Below are 18518 nucleotides of genomic sequence, written 5' to 3'. Positions count from 1 at the left end.
CTTCAGCGAATAAGTTCTTCCATTTGATGAGATACTCCGAAGTGGATCGATTTCGTAGCTGTCGAGTTCTTGTTTTTGTGACTGCTTCCGGTTCCAATATAACTTTTCCTTCCTTGTCAAGTTTTGGCAATATTGTTTGAACTAGGAGCTTGTCACCTATAACCTTCTTTAAACATGAAACATGGAAAACTGGGTGCACTCGAGAAGCTACAGGAAGCTCCAATTTGTATGCCATGGTACCAATCTTTTGCAACACCTTGTACGGACCATAATACTTTGGTGATAATTTATTATCCTTCTTAGCTTGCTTGAGGGACATTTGTTTATATGGTTGTAGCCGTAGGAATACCTAGTCACCTACATTAAAACTTCTTTCACTACGATGTTGATTTGCTTGTTGTTTCATTCTATATGTTCCAACACAAGGTTATCCTTTAAGAGTCACAGAACTTGTTGTTGATGCCCGATGTGATGTTCCACTGCTTGAACCTTAGAATTTTCTCTTAAATATGATGTGATGGATTGTGGCTGATATCCATAAAGTACCATAAATGGGGTCATTTTTCTTGCAGTATGGAAGGAAGTGTTATACCACCATTCAGCCAGAGGCAACCATTTGACCCATTGTGTTTGTTTATCAGATACAAAGCAACGAAGACATCATTCCAAACATTTGTCTACTATCTCAGTTTTCCCATCAGATTGAGGATGATAAGATGAGCTATGAGCTAACTGAGTACCAAGAAAAGAAAATAATTCTTTCCAAAAGTTTCCAGTAAAAATGGGATCTCTGTCACTTACAATAATCTTTGGGTTTCCATGTAGCATTTGAATTGTTTCCATAAATGCAGTATAAACTGTACTGGATTTAAATGGATGTGGTAATGCAAAAAAGTGTGCATACTTGGTAACTATGTCAACTACCACCATGATGACACTCTTTCCCTCATACTTCGGTAAACCTGTGATAAAATCCATGGAAAACTCCTCCCAACGCTGGCTTGGAATGGATAAAAGTTGTAATAGACCTGGTGTCTTAATTGTTTCAACTTTATTTTTTTGGCAAACCAAACATTCCACCACAAACTTTTGAATATATGATTTAAGGCCATCCCAAAAAAATTCCTTTTTAACCCTATGGTAATTTTTAAAAAATCTTGAGTGACCTCCTAAGGGAGAAGCATACAATTCTAGAAGAATCTTTTGTTTGAGTTCGGAATTCTTATAGAGGTATAAGCGATCTTTGTACCATAACGAATCATTTTTATAGCTAAATGTATCAGATGTACTGGAATCTTGTTCTAACTTTTGAATAAGTTCTCACACTTCTTCGTCATTCTTCCATTCCCCCCTTGCTTCGCTTATCCAATCTGGTTGGATAATAGAAATGGCGAACAACAATGCTTCCACATCCTCATCCTTTCTTGAGAGTGCATCTACGACAACATTTTTCTTCCATTTTTTGTAGATGATTTCAAAGTCATAACCCAACATCTTTGTGACCCTATTTTGTTGTTCTTCAAAGGATAATGTTTGTTCTAAAAAGTATTTAAGGCTATCATGATTCATTTTTACCTTGAAGTGTCTTCCCATTAGGTAGGGTCGCCATTTCTTAAGTGCATGTAGTATTGCCAACATTTCCTTCTCATAAATAGGTTTGTGTAAATACTTTCCCTTGATTGGACGACTTTCGAAAGTAATGGGTGTTTCATCTTGTATTAAAACAACACCAATTCCATTTCCTGAAGCATCACATTCCACAATAAAGGTTTTTGTGAAGTCTAGTGTAGCTGAGACCGATGCTTGGCACATTGCCTCTTTAAGATGTTCGAAGGCCTTTGTTGCTTCTGGAGTCCATGAAAATGCACCTTTCTTCAATGGTGTTGTTAGATATGCTTCTATTTTCCCATAATTCTTAACGAAATACCCTGTCAACCCGACAAATCCTTGCAAATGCTTTAAGGATGTGGGGATTTTCTATTCCTTAATGGCTTTAATTTTGCTAGGGTCTACCTTAACTCCTTCATGAGATATAATATGACCCAGATATTCCACTTTTTGTACTCCAAAAGAAACATTTGGATCTTTTTGCATATAATTGTTTCTCCTCCAATAGTTGTAGCACCCTGTCAACATGTTCAACATGATCCCTCCAAGACTTGTTGTAGATTAGTATATCATCAAAAAATACTAACACAAATTTTCTAAGGGTGGGTTTGAAAATGGAATTCATCAAGACTTGAAATGTATAAGGTGCATTGGTAAGGCCAAAAGGCATGACCAAAAATTAATAGTGACCCTCATGAGTTCTAAATGTTGTTTTTGGAATGTCTTCAGTCTTCATTCTGATTTGATGATATCCTAAATGAAGATCCAACTTGGTGAAGTAAATTGATCCATGCAATTCATCCAGTCATTCGTCAATGACAGGAATGGAAAACTTATCTTTAATAGTGAGCTTGTTGAGCTTCCTATAATTCGAACACATGTGCCATGATCCATCCTTCTTATGCACCAATACTTCTGGAGCAGAGAAAGAACTTTGGCTAGGTTGAATTATACCAACCTCTATCATTTCTGCAGCAATACATTCAATTTCATTCTTTTGGGAATAGGGATATTTGTATGGCCTGATGTTTGGAGGAACACTTCTTGGAATCAAATGAATAGCATGATCGTCATCACAAATAGGAGGGAGACCTTTGGAAGTCTCAAATACCTTGGAATGATTGTCCAAGACTTTTTGGAGATCTAGAGAAATAGATGATTTTGATGTGGAAACATCTAGTGAACATAATTGTGCAATTACACCTCGTTGTTCCTTTTTTAGAAGCTTTGTCATACCGTTAGAGTTGATTATCTTTCCTGGTTTCCCTGCAATGCCACTTAATTCAATTTCATTTCCTTCTGCATAAAATTTCATGAAAATTTCTTGAAATTTGAAAGCTATTGTACCTAAGGATTGTAGCCACTGAACTCCTAGTACAACATCAGCACCTCCCATTGGAATGGAAAGAATTGTGCTATTCAATACATATTCTCCCATGGATAGCTTAATATTATGGCACTTTCCAAAGCAATTTATTGTTCCTTCACTTGCAACCATCACTTGACACTGGTGTTGGATATAGGAAGCAATTCAATTATTTTGCTATCCTACAACAAATAAAATTGTGGGGACTTCCTGAATCAATCAACACTATTACCTTATTCTTCTTGATATGTCCTTCTATCTTGATGGTTTGAGGAGTGGTAATTTCGGCCAATGCATTACAAGATATGGTCGGATTCATTTCTTCTTTATCTAGGATTTGTTCCTGGAGTATATCCTCCTTTTTTTACCTTGTTCCTTTTCTTCTTCCTCTTCACAATCTATGTAGAATAATTTCTTCTCAGCACACTTATGACCTTTAGTGTATTTGCTATCACAATTGTAACAAATCCCTTTTTCTCTTTTTTCTTCCAATTGTTGTGGTGTCAACCTTATAGGTTGTGGAAGGCTAGGGGCAACAACACTTCCATCTTTATAGTTGTGAGTGGTAGGCTTCCTGGTTGCCATAATTTTGCTTTCCATTTTTCTTGCTAACCTGAATGCCTTCTACAATGAATGAGGTTCCCAAAGGTGAACATCATGTTGGATATTATCCTTTAAAGTCCCTATGAACACATCAATCCTATGCTCCTCTAGAATATTTTTTACCCTTGTTCAATTTTTGGAACTCCTCAATGTGCTCCATTATTGAACCCTTTTGTTTGAGACTTATCAATTGGCTAAAAAGTGTGTTGCTTTTTGTATCATCATAATGTGCTATCGTTTCTTCTGTAAAAATTTCCCAAGTGATAACTTGTTTATGAGAGCAAAGCCATTGATACCATACAAACTGATTTGGTTCCAAATATAAAGTTGCAATAAATACCTTTTGTGTGTTTTGCACATTATTGGGATCGAAAAATTGCTCCATCTATAGTATCCGTGTTGCGGGATCCTTGCCATCAAACTTCCTCATATCGATTTTTGGAATATGGTGGGTCTTCGGTCCAACATTAGAGTCTATGAAATTATGATTAACATTTCTTTTGTTCTCATGATGAGTTTCCTTTACTACTCTTTCACCATTAGCGACTATTTCTTGTAGCAACTTATTCAAATTTATCTTCAATTCTTCCATCTTATCATCCATGCCATCAATCTTAGCGTCCATGCCATTCATCTTAGCTTCCATGCCATTGATCTTAGTTTCCACACCATTCATCTTAGCTTCCATGCCATTCATCTTAGCTTCCACGCCCTTTATCTTAGATTCCATGCGATTTATCTTAGCTTCTGTTAGCTTTTGTGAGAGTGACATTTGTTGCACTTGGTCTTGTAATTTTGATATATCATGTAGCATTTCTTCCTCTTCTTCATGAGTCATGCTAGAGTTTTCAAGTTGTTTACTAGGTGTTTCTATTTCATTTCTTCGGGGCATCAATTATCGATAATAATTCTTCACTATTCCCTTGGAATTCCTTCAAACTACTTTTTCAAACCAAGCTTATGCAAATATTAAAAAAAATACACACATTTTTTTCACTTTGTAGGTACTTGATATTGAATATGATGTATCTGTGTAATTTCAGATCTTTCAGTTCTGAAATTGCGACTTGCAATAGCTCTCTATGTCCTCTTTCCAATGCCACTTGTCTAATCGAATTTATATTCTCCAAGAAAGAGTTATGCACAATCTCCCAAGATGACCTAATCATATACCTTTTCAGGAGAGTGAACTTGTATGAGATGCCATGTGTCACTGTTTTGACCTTTGGGTCTAAAAAATATACACAGGAAACTACAGTATGTCGTCTTTTTGTAACTTCTTACGAAATTTCAATATGATGCTCAAAACAAAAGTTATGAGGATTTCCCCAAGGTCACTTGTTTGGGATGTAATTTAGGAGTTTGGAAAATACCAACTTCCTCAAATCATATCTCCACAAATATAGTGCAAAAATCTCTGAATTTCGGACCTAAGGTTCAATGCAATTTCGTCTCAAATGTTTTTTTTTTCTCTTCTGAAATGTCGCATAAAAAGAGTTATAGTGAAAATGCCACAATGACCTATTTGGAGCAGCGAAACCCTAGAATCCAAAACTCTGATACCAAATGTTATGAAAACATCTCACAAAAAGATAGAAAAGATAGATCAACGCCTTAGAATTCAACCTCTTAAAGGGGGCAACCTCCTTTACATTACATAAATGAACAATTCTTGGATGATTCAAATGACAAAACCTCCTTTCTATATATAGGATTCTAAGGAGTCATAATATAACCAAGCCGACCTAACAATAATAATATAATGGCACAAAAATAACAATAGATGGATTCTATGGGGCACAACAATATTAATAAGGGATACAACTACAATAGTAATGGGGGCATCATTAGTATTATAGGGACGTAACAGTTGAGTTCTTTAGCCTCCTTAAATGCATGTCCCCAGTCCTTGAGGCAAACTTTTGCAAATTTAATTAGGAAGTTTTGCCATATCTTCTCTTGAATTTTGCTCAATTTCTGAGATTGACCAATTAAGGTAGTTTGATTAGCTACCTTTCTAAAGCTGATCCTCTCTAGTGTATATCTAGGAAGAAGGTAAGGGCCAACTTCACTTCCATAGAATTTGATATATGATAATAATTCTTCGACTAACCAGTTTCCAATTTATTTTAAGGCCTCTTTAAGGGCTTTTCTAACCCTGGGAGGGTTTTCTCAAAACACAATTTGATGGGAAGGGTTCATCACATAATTATAAATTTCATAAAAATGGAATCTGAAGTTACTTTCACACAAAAAAGGGGCATAATTTAAGGCAGTCGTTGATCAACTCGGTAATCCCATATCATGAGAGGAAAGAGAATAGAAGCAATGATAATGTTGATAATATAGGCTAACATGAAAAATGGTTGATCATATCGTGGAAGAGACAAAATGGAAAACATAAGGACATCTGTTAAAGTCTAAGAAATAATTTTGGCCCAATTAAAACACTTTGAATCATTGAATAGGTTGTATATTAAAGCCATCCATTGCACTTTCCAATGCTCAGGGTATTTCTCTCCATAGAGACATGAAAATATTTTGGTGAGGAACCTAATGGGTATTTCAAAGATAGCTACCAAATATTCTTTTGATCCCTTAAGTTTGTAGCCATATCTAGCTTCTCGTAACCAATGTTTGACTACATTTTAATAATTCCCTTCACACTTCCTAAATATTGTGTTCTTGAAGTTATCGAGAAACAAGGCGTTCAAGGAAACTTTGGGAGGACTAAGCTTGTAAATTACTGAAATTACTTGCTGGTAGGAAAATATAGATGTTGCATGGCCCATGAAACCATGTCATGTTAAGGAAAAAAATTCATTCAAGAAAAATCTTTGTGGAGTTTTGTACCTCTAACTTTTTCAAACTGATTTTTTTTGTCCTCAGTTGAAGTTTCCAAATTTAACCATCTTCTATTTTCAAAGATAATATAAATTTCATCCCACTTTATCATATATGCCATCTGGGTTTTAAAGGTGGTGTCAGAGATGAGAGTTATGTTGACACTACAGAGCTCTGGTTCATGATTTTCTACTCCCTTTAGGTGTTCCTTAATGTGTTGTATAACCTGATTTGACTTAGTTGATTCACCTTTATTTCGCATATTGTGGCCCGAAAATGAAATAAAAAAAATTAACTTTTGTTGAGAGATATCAAATTTACTAGTCTAGTTCTGTATGGAAGTGCATGTTTACCAGAAATCACAACCCTTGGAGTCAATTAGAACTTGATAGATTATAATGAGGGATAATTTTTAGAGAAGCACTATAAATAGGGTGCAGAGAAGACACTGCAAAAAAGAGAGGAGAAAGAAGGAAAGTTGTTAAATTTTCTTTCGACCCTCAAGATGTCCAACAATAAATTCACATGAATCATGTTAATTATTCATTTAAGTAAAGAGAGATTACAAACAGTTTTGCGTGAAAATCGAGGTGAGGTTTCATGGTTGGAGATGGGGGAATGTTTTTTTGAAACATAACAACTTTATATTTCATAATTTGTTTAAAAAAAGCAGTAAAGAAAGGTGAAAGATAACTATGGTTAGCATTTAAACTAACAAATTAAATATTTTATTGTTATTTGGAGCAGAATACAGTGGGGTAGTCAGAATTAATGATGTTATTAAATTTAACTCTTTGTGAATGGTGACCATGATCCTGACCTACACCATGGTGAGGTAAGATGGAGTTTGGTAGTCTAGAGGTAAGGTGTGGAGAACACACAACTTCATTTTAGTTGGGTATGTTGTCCCATCCTGCTATAGTCGGGAGTTGTGTAGCCGAAAGGTCGAGACGATGTTAATATCATGTTTATTCCAGTGGATAGTGGAACCTTGATGTGTAACTTATTCGGCCTAAGAAGGAAGTCGAGAGTCAAGAGGTCGGCTTAGAAGATTGTTATTTCATTGTGTGGTGGTAGGTGACTCGACCTCGGTTTAGATGGTTAGGTGGAAGTTGGATAACAGTGGACAGTAAAGTGGTCAGAAATCGGGATAGTGTTGGTATCATGTTTATGCCAACGGATAGCCCGACGAACATCTTATTTAGGATAAGACGGAATCGGGAGTCGGGAGGTTGTCTTGGAATATTGTTATTTTCATTGTATTGCATTGTGTGGCCTAACCCCTGACCTCCAACCTCTCACCTGTGACTAACATCTATTTTGTTTTTAGTTTTTGGCTAAGAGGGAATTTGGGAGTCAGGAGCTCAGGTTGGAAGATTTTTCTTTCACTCTATTTGTAGTATTCAGCGTGAACCCCAACCTCCGACTTCCAACCTTTCCCTTACATCTATTTTGTTTCTATTTATATTTTTCATTTTTTTCTTTTTATGTTACATTTTTTTTAATAATAATGGTTAAAATAATGAGAAATATAATGATTAATATAATAATAATAATGACGATTATTATATTAATAAATACTAATAAATTATATTCCTAATATTAATTAATTAAATTATCAAGAATAATAATAAAAATATGAAAAATAATAAAAATAATGATTAATTAAATACAATTTAATTAATATATGAATAATGCTAAAAAAAATAATTTAATAATAATAATAATAATAATAACAAATGTCTATCAATGTATTTCACCCACATATACTAATGTGGTTGTGCATGTGGTTGATTGATATACACTTATCAGGGTATACCAACCGCATTTATTAAATAAATGTGGTTGTGCTAGTTTTACATAGTTTTAATAAACTAATCTTACGTAGTGTAGTTTAATTTTTATATATAAATAAATTTATATAAAAATTTGTGGGTTGTGTGCTTCATTACGATTAAAATTATTAAAAATTATTTATTTATACATTCAAAAAGCAGAAAATAGACTTTCATTTTATATCGAACGCATGATATAAAGCACATGTTCTTACAGAGTATTAAATGGACATAAACAATTCATTAATACACACAAATGGAATATAACCTAGATGGAAATAAAAAATTAGGTAGGATTGGATGATATACCTAAATGATACCATCAATGTGGTACATGGTGGTAGTATTTATTATAGCCTAAAATCTACCTGAGACTGAGAAAGGAAAGTCTAGGGTAACATCAAACCAAGCTTAACTTTGTAGCTAGACCTACCAGGTCGGGAGAGGGCTCTCTCCTTTTCAATCTCAAAGAAAATATGGCAAATAACGCTAGAGATGTCTGATATGAAAAATAATTTTAGGCTAGGTATATGCTCAGAAGAATTTGATTGATTTTAATGGTTGGTTGCTGGATCAGATGAGGAAGGCAGCTTTGGGTCTGGGAAATCAACTCAGATTTGGAGAGGTTTCTGTGGGGCGAGTTAGGCAAGTGTTTTACCACTTTAAAATGAATGTGATGGCGAGTCTAAATACTTGTGAGGAGTTGGAGAGGGCATCCAAGTTTCAGGAGTCCTCTTCAAATAGCAGAAAACATTTAAAACTAAATAAAACCCCAAGGCAGAGCACTAAACGTCAATGGATTCCACCCTTTAATCTTGATTCATTTAGTTATGTAGAAAAAGAGAGATGATGGCACATATACACATAAGATAAACTGAATAACATAGGTGAAAACAAATCTAATTCACATTACCATAGGAATCCCACAAAATGCTGCAAAACCCTAGTTCATTTCCTTGCCAAACTGCAGGAGTGATTTACAAAGTAGCTCAAAGCATCCACAAGAATCCAACCTTGAAAAATGACTAAGAAAGTACAAGATATATGCATCAAACCACCTATTATAGCCATCAGGGGTCGAATCCCTGAGTCAAGGAGCCTTTTCAACAAGATCTAAACTAGGAACAGAAAAATAAGCAGTGGAACAGCTTGCCTCTAAAACTATGGAAACTGATTCATTCATCCTCAAACCAACTCTAACTGATGTATCTACCTCCTCAAGTAATTTTTTATCATATTTACATCATAGTACATCAAATTACATCATATCGCATCATCAATTTACGAAAGAGAGAAGAAAAAGTCAAACCGGCATCAAACTTGGTGAAATTCTGAACAAACAGGCAAAACTGGCAAATTTTTCTCCTACGTGCAACGCCACTAATCCTATGCGCAATGCTTTTTCAAGACCACTTTTGGAAGGCCTTCTGATGTCCAAGTCAGGTGCATAATAGCTCATTGGAAAGCTTGGTGAGCCTACTTTCTGGGACAACATGAATTTTTTGATTTGGAGTCGAATTGCCGCTCCAAAAATGGAGTCTCCCAAGATTGATTCCTGTGTGGCAAAAAAGTGGCAGAGAGGGAACTTTTTGGGTTTTTTGGCCCTTTTGGAGGTCCAAAATTTGTAAAAATTTCTTATCCATTTCTGAGCATGCATAAATTTTCATGCTGATTCCAAAAATGTAAACTTTTTTACAAATGGAGGCGCTATGCACCTGCTGAAAAAACCTGTTTTTTGCTTCAAAAATTTGAAAAATTACAAAAACTTCACCAAATTTCTTGAAATTTGGCATGAGTGATCCTTTTTATGTGCTATGCTAGGGCAATTATGCTTCAGCCAAGATCTTGAGCTTGTCTTTCTCTTTTTTTCTTCTCAAATCTCTCTTTACTTTTGCCTTTAACCTCTTCACCCTTGTTTTGCAAATTTTATTCCGGGTTAAGTAGTGATAGGGCATATGGCACAACATTTTCTTCTCTTTGTTAGCTTTCGCAAGCAATTTCTCCTGGTGAATGTTTGTCCTCTCTAACCATGATTCCCGGTTGGCCTCAATTTCTTCCTCAAGGTGTCATTTTGATTTTCCTTCTTTTTGCCGCTTGCCTTATTTCTCTAATTGTTTGCAACTCCATAACAGCTTGTTTGTAATCTAGTTGTTTGTTCTCTTGCTCAAGAAAGCTAATGATCCATTTGGCCCTCTCAAGGTCAAGTGATAAGGCTTGGCTTTCTACCTCCTTTTCTTTGATGATCATATCTTTGAGTCTTGAGCTTTGAGGGCCCAAATCAATGTCATCCTCCTCAACCAAGACACAATCTTTGTCTTGCCCTTTAGTAGGGCCTTCATCATGCACCTTTTGCTTTTCTTTGTCTTTTTCCTGTACCTGTTCAGTTGAAGAAGAAGGAAAAGCCCGCTTCACCCTTGGTGAAGATATCATTTTCCTGTGATCTGGTGAAGAAAATGAGACCCCTTCCACCCCTGGTGAAGATAGTACTCGTTTGGGAGCAGCAAAAAGTCTCCTGGTTCCTTTTTCATAAGTGATAAACACTGGCACAACTATAGTTTCAGTCTCAGGAACATTTGGTTGTCTTGAAGGCCCTCCTTCCTCTTGAAGCATCGATGGAATCATGTAAGGGCCTTCGAAAATCTCATGTGCAATGAAATTATCCCATGGTATGTTCAACAATATTAGCTGATTCAAGACAACGATTTTAATCAGCGAGAAGTGGTAAATGCTATTGAGCTACTGAGGAAAAGGTTTCCTTGGCACATATAGAGTCGTCTTCTCAATATTCGTGTAGATAAAGTATGGGAGGTTCATCATCCTCACTCTTGTGAAATGCATCAATGATCTGACATGGTAGGTATACAGACGAGCAAACCTCCCTTCACAGGTGAAATACTTGATGATGAGTTTCATAAGAGGATCACAAGTGTCCTGCAAGTATTTGAAAAGAAAAACCCTGCTGATTTGCCTCTGATAACGAGCCTTGATGTAAGGCTCATAATGCTCTCTACCCACATGCTGCCCCTTATTCCATTGTTCACCTACATTATGGATGTCTGTTGCTGCCACAATGGTTTCAGGTGTCAAGGTGAAAGAGACACTAACATGGTTCACCTGGTCATTGTGAATATGAAGAACAAACAACCTAGCCAACTCATGATGATACTTCACCCTTTCTACCATTTCACAAAACTCATAACAATATTGATGTTTAAAACAAGTTACTGCAAGAGGGAAAGCAAGTGATTCTGTGAGAGTGGTGGGCTCCTCCTCGATGATTTTCCCTCCTTTATGTGGTTTCCTTGGTACATGAGTTTCTTGGGAAGAATCACTAACAGTTTCATCATCCCTCTCATATGCTGAGTATGTCTCCATGCTTGTGAATTTGGAGTGAAAATTGATAAGTATGAAGAGATTTTATAAGTATGAGGGTGAATAATTTATGTAGGAAATGACTACTGTTTTTCTCTTGGGAAATGAGGGAATGACTAATATTATGACTGTAGAGGAGGGTTTAGACAATGGAATAGATGTAGCAAGGGGATAGAAAATGTGAATTATGGTTTGGGAATATAGTATAGGATTAGGGTTTGGTAAATGGAAATGTGGTTTGGGAAGTGAGTGCTAATAATGTTGGGAGAGGGAAAGGGAAAGGGTTTTAGGGAATTTTAGTTAAAGGGCATGAGGTGTGGAAAGATAATAAAAGGGTAATAAAAACAATAGAAGAAAATACCCTATGCAAAATTTACAAGTCAATTTGGAGACAGCTAGGGTTTAGTGTTTTTGACATATAAATCACCACCACTGATGAAAAATTCCTTGCTAGACAGGATGTGCAGCTTCACTTACTTGTTAAGAAGTCAATTGTGAAGTTTTGAAGCTGAGGAAGGTGATGAAAATAATTTTGAAGCTCTACAGACAGGTGCATAGCGTTTCCTCTTAGGTGCACAGCGCACTTTGTATGCACAGTGCCCAAACGATTTGCAATGTAAAAACTACGCCAGGTGCGCAACACAAGGTAGGTGTGCAGTGCGAGAGCCTAGGTGTGTAACGTCGGTGAACTTTCAGTGTTGTGCTCAGTCTTTTGCCTCTTTCCTCCAAAATCGCGATTTTTCCTTTAGCTCCCTCTCTTACAAAAAATCAAGACTTCAAATGCATAAATGATCTTTTATATCTCCTTGCTTTAATTTTTTCATCTACCAAACCCACGTTTCTAATGTCTTAGTCACTTCTCTTTTAAAAAATCTATTTTTCCATTTGTAGTTTGACTCTTCTTGATCACTTGATGAGCTAATGAATTGATGTTTTTGTTTCTTGCAGTGGGTGGAGTTGGAAAGATGACCAAGGGCAACATCTGGAACTTATTACATATAGAAAACACTTTAAATTACATAAAATTTGTACATAGAAATAAAAACTCTGTTTTGTAAAAACCATTTATTGAGCATATCATCAGTGAATTTATGATCTTATGAACTTATAAAACCTCCTCATGTGCTTGCTGACCTTTTACTGAGTTTTGGATGACCATGGTGACAAGCCCTAGACCTAGTGAGACCTAAAACCCTAAAACTAGCTTTTGAAAATGAAATGACACAAAATGATAGTAAATGACCTAAACATGTGAAAACAGGACAGCAGGTAACTGCCATGAGGGAAATTAATAATGAACCAGTACCATCAGTTGATCCATGACCTAATTGAATGCAGCTGATCGGATGGGACACATAATATGCATGCAAACAGAGAAATTTGATCACTGATGGAGGGATGAAGATACCGACTCTAATAGAATTAATTTGGTATAGAGATAAAGTAGAATTAGAATAATAATATAAAAGTTGTGCAGATCAACTTCACTTCTAATACATCTGATATGCATGCACTAATTCAATAAAATCTTTATATCAGCCGAACGCATGTGATATACTTCCAGGATACCAACTAACTTAATGGGATTTCCCACTAGAAATGTATTGAAACTAGAAAGGAATAGTCTAATAGGGTAGGTGAGCAACATGGTCTAGTTAGAGTGTCATTAAGGGAAAGTGTGTCACCCCACTTCGTATTATTGATTGGATTGCTTGCACTAAATTCACAACCTATATTATGTTATGATACGTGTGGTACTTACTTTCTAAAATGGGTGTCAATTTATTTATAAGTTGATCGAAAATGATAAAGAATATATAATTATTAAAAGTTACTTAGTGGTTAAGTTTGTATAAAGTGATTGAATTATATTATTATAATGCCAAAATCCTTTAAAATAAAACTTACTTACAATGTTCATGTATAAAAAATTACATATAAGGTGTACTTGTCTAAGAGATACTATGATACAAAGGCTAAGGAATTCTACGAGTTCAAGATGGGTTCCATGACAGATGAAGAGCACACGAACAAATTTCTTGAGCTATTGAGTTATGTGCCCTCCCTCAAGGATGAGAAGACAAAGGTCTAAAGGTTCATAAATGGACTTCCTTTAGCATTTAAAGATCTGATTGAGTATGATGAACCTTAGTCATTGGAGGAAGTCGTCAGGAAGCTGAAGCATTGTTATGAGTAGTCTAAGCACAAGTCTGAGCCTAAGTGGTATGGGAAAGGTAATGAGAATATTAAAGCAAAGTGGGCTAAGAAGCAACGAAGACCTCAAGATGCAGGTGATAAGGAGAATGTAGAACCTTATAAGAAGTTCAATGCAGTTGATAGGGGACATGGAATTCAACCTGAGGATCAGAATAAGGATAATGGAAAGAAAGCTTTGAGGTCTTGGACTTTTGGTAGAGAGCATCATCGTAGTGAATTCCAATTTCACCAAGGTGGCATATCTCAAATTTACAGTGCTCGGGAGGCATAAATAGTTGGGGATGTTGGGCAGAGTATTCCTCATCTTTATGTAGCAATAGATAACAGGAAGGATAATCATTAAGCATCCATTATTGAGATAGAAGGTAATCTTTGAGATCAGGTTGTCTCCATTTTTATTGATCCTGGATCTCATTATAGTTATAACAGTCATGACTTGGTGTAAGTGTTTCTTGAATAAATAAGTGCATATAGAATATTGGTAGGTGTAATTGGCTATAGGGAAGAGAAAAACTCATCATTGGGTGAGATCTTGTGCATTTTAGTTGAATAGTATGCCTATATCAACACATATAAATGTGTTTCCTTTGGGATCATATAGTATTTTTTTTGGCATGGATTGGTTGATAATTCATAGGACTACACTGGACTACTATGATAATGCTATCAAGTGCCTATTGATGATGGAGAAGGAGAATCTTGCACGAAAAGAAGGCTACATCAATGAGAATGGTTACAACTATGTAGAAAAATCGTAATTATCGAAAGTGATGTTTATTATTTGCATTGCATATTTCCAGTGACAAAGGGAAGGATGTTGAGGATGAGGAAGTATTGATGAGATATCATTATTTGCAATAGCTTCAGGACGTGCTTCCTACAGAGATTTCAGAGGTGCCTCCTCCTATAAAGGTGGAATTTTCTATTAAGCTAATACTGAGAGAAACACCAACATCTAAGGCACCTTACAAGATGAGCACTCCATAGTTGGTGAAATTGAAGTTATAGCTTAAGGAAATGCTTGATAAATGATACATAAGGCTAAGCATATTGCCTTGGGGTGCACCGATATTATTTGGAAAGAAGAAAGATGATACTCTCATATTATGCATCGATTACAGGGAACTGAATAAGGTGAATATCAAGTACATGTATCCATTGCCACGGATTGATTATTTGTTTGATCAGTTGAAGGGAATTGCAGTATTCTCAAAGATTTATCTAAGATCAAGATATCATCAAGTGTGCATCAAAGAAGAAGACATTTAAAAAACTTCATTATGTACAAGGTATGGAAATTATGTGTTTACAGTGGTACCTTTTAGTGTTACCAATGCTCTAGCCACTTTCATGTGATTGATGAACAATGTGTTGTAGCCTTACATGCACAAGTTTGTGATAGTTTTTATTGATGATATATTGATCTATAATCCAAGAATGAGGAAGAACATGTAGATAACCTACCAGCAGTGTTGATATTGTTGAGAGAGTATCAGGTATATGCCAATATCAACAAGTACAATTTATTTTAGTCTCACATAATTACTTGGGACATCGTTTTTCCAAGGAAGGGATAACAGTAGACCTGGAAAATATTAAAGCTATCATGGTGTTGCCAACGCCTAGGAAAATGGATGAGGTTAGATCATTCAAGGGACTAGTAGGTTATTACAGGTGGTTCATCAAGAACTTCTCACGAAGTGGTTATCCTATTACATATTTGTAGAGAAAAGCAAATAATTTTGAGTGGACTAATGAGTTTGTAGTTATTGTTGAGAAATTGAAGCATTTGATCACAAATTCTCCAGTTTTGAAGATTGTAGGTACTGATAAGGAGTTTTGGTTTGTACATGTGCTTACAAGGAAGGACTTGGTGGAGTCCTGATATAGGAAGGGTAGATGGTACGCTATGAGTCAAGGAAGTTGAATGAGCATTAGAGGAACTATGTGATTCATGATATTGAGTTGGAAGCTATCATTCACACACTGAAGATGTGGATACATTATCTTCTTGGTAGGAGGTTTGTCTTGATGAGTAATCATAGTGGGCTAAGGTACTTGTTTGACCAACACAATCTAAATGTTAGGAAATTTAGTTGGTTGGCTACCCTCAGTGAGTTTGAATTTGAGATCAGATACATCAAGGGAAAGGAGAATACGGCTACATATGCCCTTAGTAGGAGAGTGCAGGTGAAGCTCATTTTAGCTGTGAGCTCTTATGGGACACACGAGACTAGATATTGAATGTAGGGTAACATGATGAGAGGTATCTCAACTAAAGTGGATATTGCAATAGCACAATGAAGTTGATAGGGATGAGAAGTATCACCTCGCAGTATATGGCTTGGCCATATCTAGGAATCAGATTTATGTGTTAGACAACAATGATCTCAAGAAGCTTATCTTGAGGAAGTTTCATGTAAAGCTGTATTTAGGAAACCTAGGATAATAGAAGACTTTTATAGCTTTTAAAAAGCTCTATCATTGGTTGAACTTGAAGAAATAGGTGGTTGAGTTTGTTGTGAAGTGTTTGGATAGTCAATGGGTGAAAGAAAAGTGTAACCATATAGCTAGTCTATTACAGTCTATTCCAATATCAGAATGGAAATACAAAATCATTTGCATGGACTTCATTATAGGTTTGTCAAGACAACATGATTCCATCATGGTTGTGGTTGACAGGTTGAGAAAGGTAGCTCACTTCATTGCAGTGAAGTTTACAAATTCAGATAGTGAGGTAGCTCACTTCATTGCAGTGAAGTATACGAATTTAGATACTGAGGTAGCTCAGTTATTCATCAAAGATATAGTGAGGTTGCATGTTGTTCCCAATAAGATTATATCAAATAGTGATGCCAATTTCACTTCTGAGTTTTAGAATGAGTTGTTTGTAGGCTTGGGGATAGAGTTAGCTTTCACTACACATTATCATCTACAAAAAAATGGACAGGTAGATAGGGTTAATAGGATCATTGATGACATATTGATGATTTATTTTAGGCATCAATACAGGAAGTGGGAGGAGTATATTCCACTAGTAGAGTTTGCATATAATAATGGATATCATGGATCCTTGAGGATGAGTCCATTTGAGGCTCTCTATGGTCATAGTTGTAATACTCATATTAATTGGATTGATCTAGTGAACTGGGTGTTGATTGAACCAGATATGTTGGCTGAGATGAAACAAGATATGTAATTTACTAAGAGGGATTTAAAAGTAGCACATCATAGGTAGAAGAGTTATGCGAATCAAAATAGAAAATTCTAGGAGTTTCAGGTTGGAGAGCATGTGCATTTGCGTATAAAGCTCAGGAGGAGATCCTTAAGGATTGGATCATGTGTGAAGCTGGCACCTCAGTATTGCAGGCCTTTTGAGATAATTGATAGGATTGGACCAGTGGACTACCAATTTTCACTACTACCAATACTGAAATTCCAAGATGTTTTCCATGTTTCATTTCTTAAGAGATATGTCTGGGATCTTGGTCATGTGATTGATTGGCTTGTATTTTAGGTGGAACCAGAGGGATAATTCCATTAAAATACTTAGTGCATTTTGCATTGGAAATATCTAATGCTCTGGAACTAATTAATTAGGGGAGTTAAAGAGCAGTTGAACCACTTTGGGCCCAATGAAGCTACATGGGAGACGATTGATCAGATGCGGCCTTTGTATCCTTATTTTTTTGCAGGTTCAAAAAATGTGATTGGTTTCTATGTATAATGTAAATACTTCTATGAGTTGTATTATAAAGCTCCAATAAGAAGTATGTTGTAAATACTACGTTGAGATGTGTTATAAAGCTCCAATAAGCAGTATGTTGTAAATACTACATCAAGTTGTGTAATAGAGCTCCAATAAGCAGTATGGTGTTCATGGTTTCAGCAGTTTGGTATGATGTAAATACTACATTGAGTTGTGTTATAAAGCTCCATGGATGGTGGCCTGGGTGCAGGCAATATAGACAAGTGGTCGAAACCTGAAATAATTTCTTCTAACTCTGGCTGAATTTCTCCTTCTTTTTCAACAGGGGTATCAATCATCTATTATTAGCCCGACTACTTCATGAATTTTTCCATTAATCACCCCAACCCTTGTTATCAGGCACAAATCATATCATAGGCCTATTTTCCTCCTTTCGAACCATAATTCGCTAGAAATTATAAAAATATAATAGCGTTTCTTTTAAGCGACGAAACTGCGTGTTAAATGCAAAATACACAGGCATAGGTCTTTCTCGTTCCAAAGGAACAAAAATACACTATCGACACTTTTATATCAAGAAATGTCTTTAAGGCAATTAACACCATCGGCGGTAGTCATCGGCCCTTCCAATATTCCCTTCTCTGATGCGATAACACATAGTGTTATCGGAGATTGCAATCAGTGAATCCAATCATCCCAATGCTAGGCTCCTCTTGCACCGATCTTGCGATGTGATCAGCTTCGCGAACCTAACGCCTTATTCACCCTGTTCTATAGCATTTTGATTCTAAGTTATCGAAGTTTTGGACTTTAGTGGTTCCAATGGTCCTTCCACTCCACTTGTGGTTCTGCGATTTGATAATGGTTTGGAACCGATACGGGTATGAACCATAATTAATAAAATAGTAGGTTTGGAACTTCATATAACTAGCTAATTTCATGAATTTCCTATATAAAACAGAGT

This window comes from Pinus tabuliformis, chromosome 5_1 (genome assembly GCF_031772625.1).
Source record: "Pinus tabuliformis cultivar Carrire ecotype Pingquan chromosome 5_1, CPIR1, whole genome shotgun sequence".
In the NCBI taxonomy this organism is placed as follows: Eukaryota; Viridiplantae; Streptophyta; class Pinopsida; order Pinales; family Pinaceae; genus Pinus; species Pinus tabuliformis.
This window is presented reverse-complemented; position numbering follows the sequence as displayed.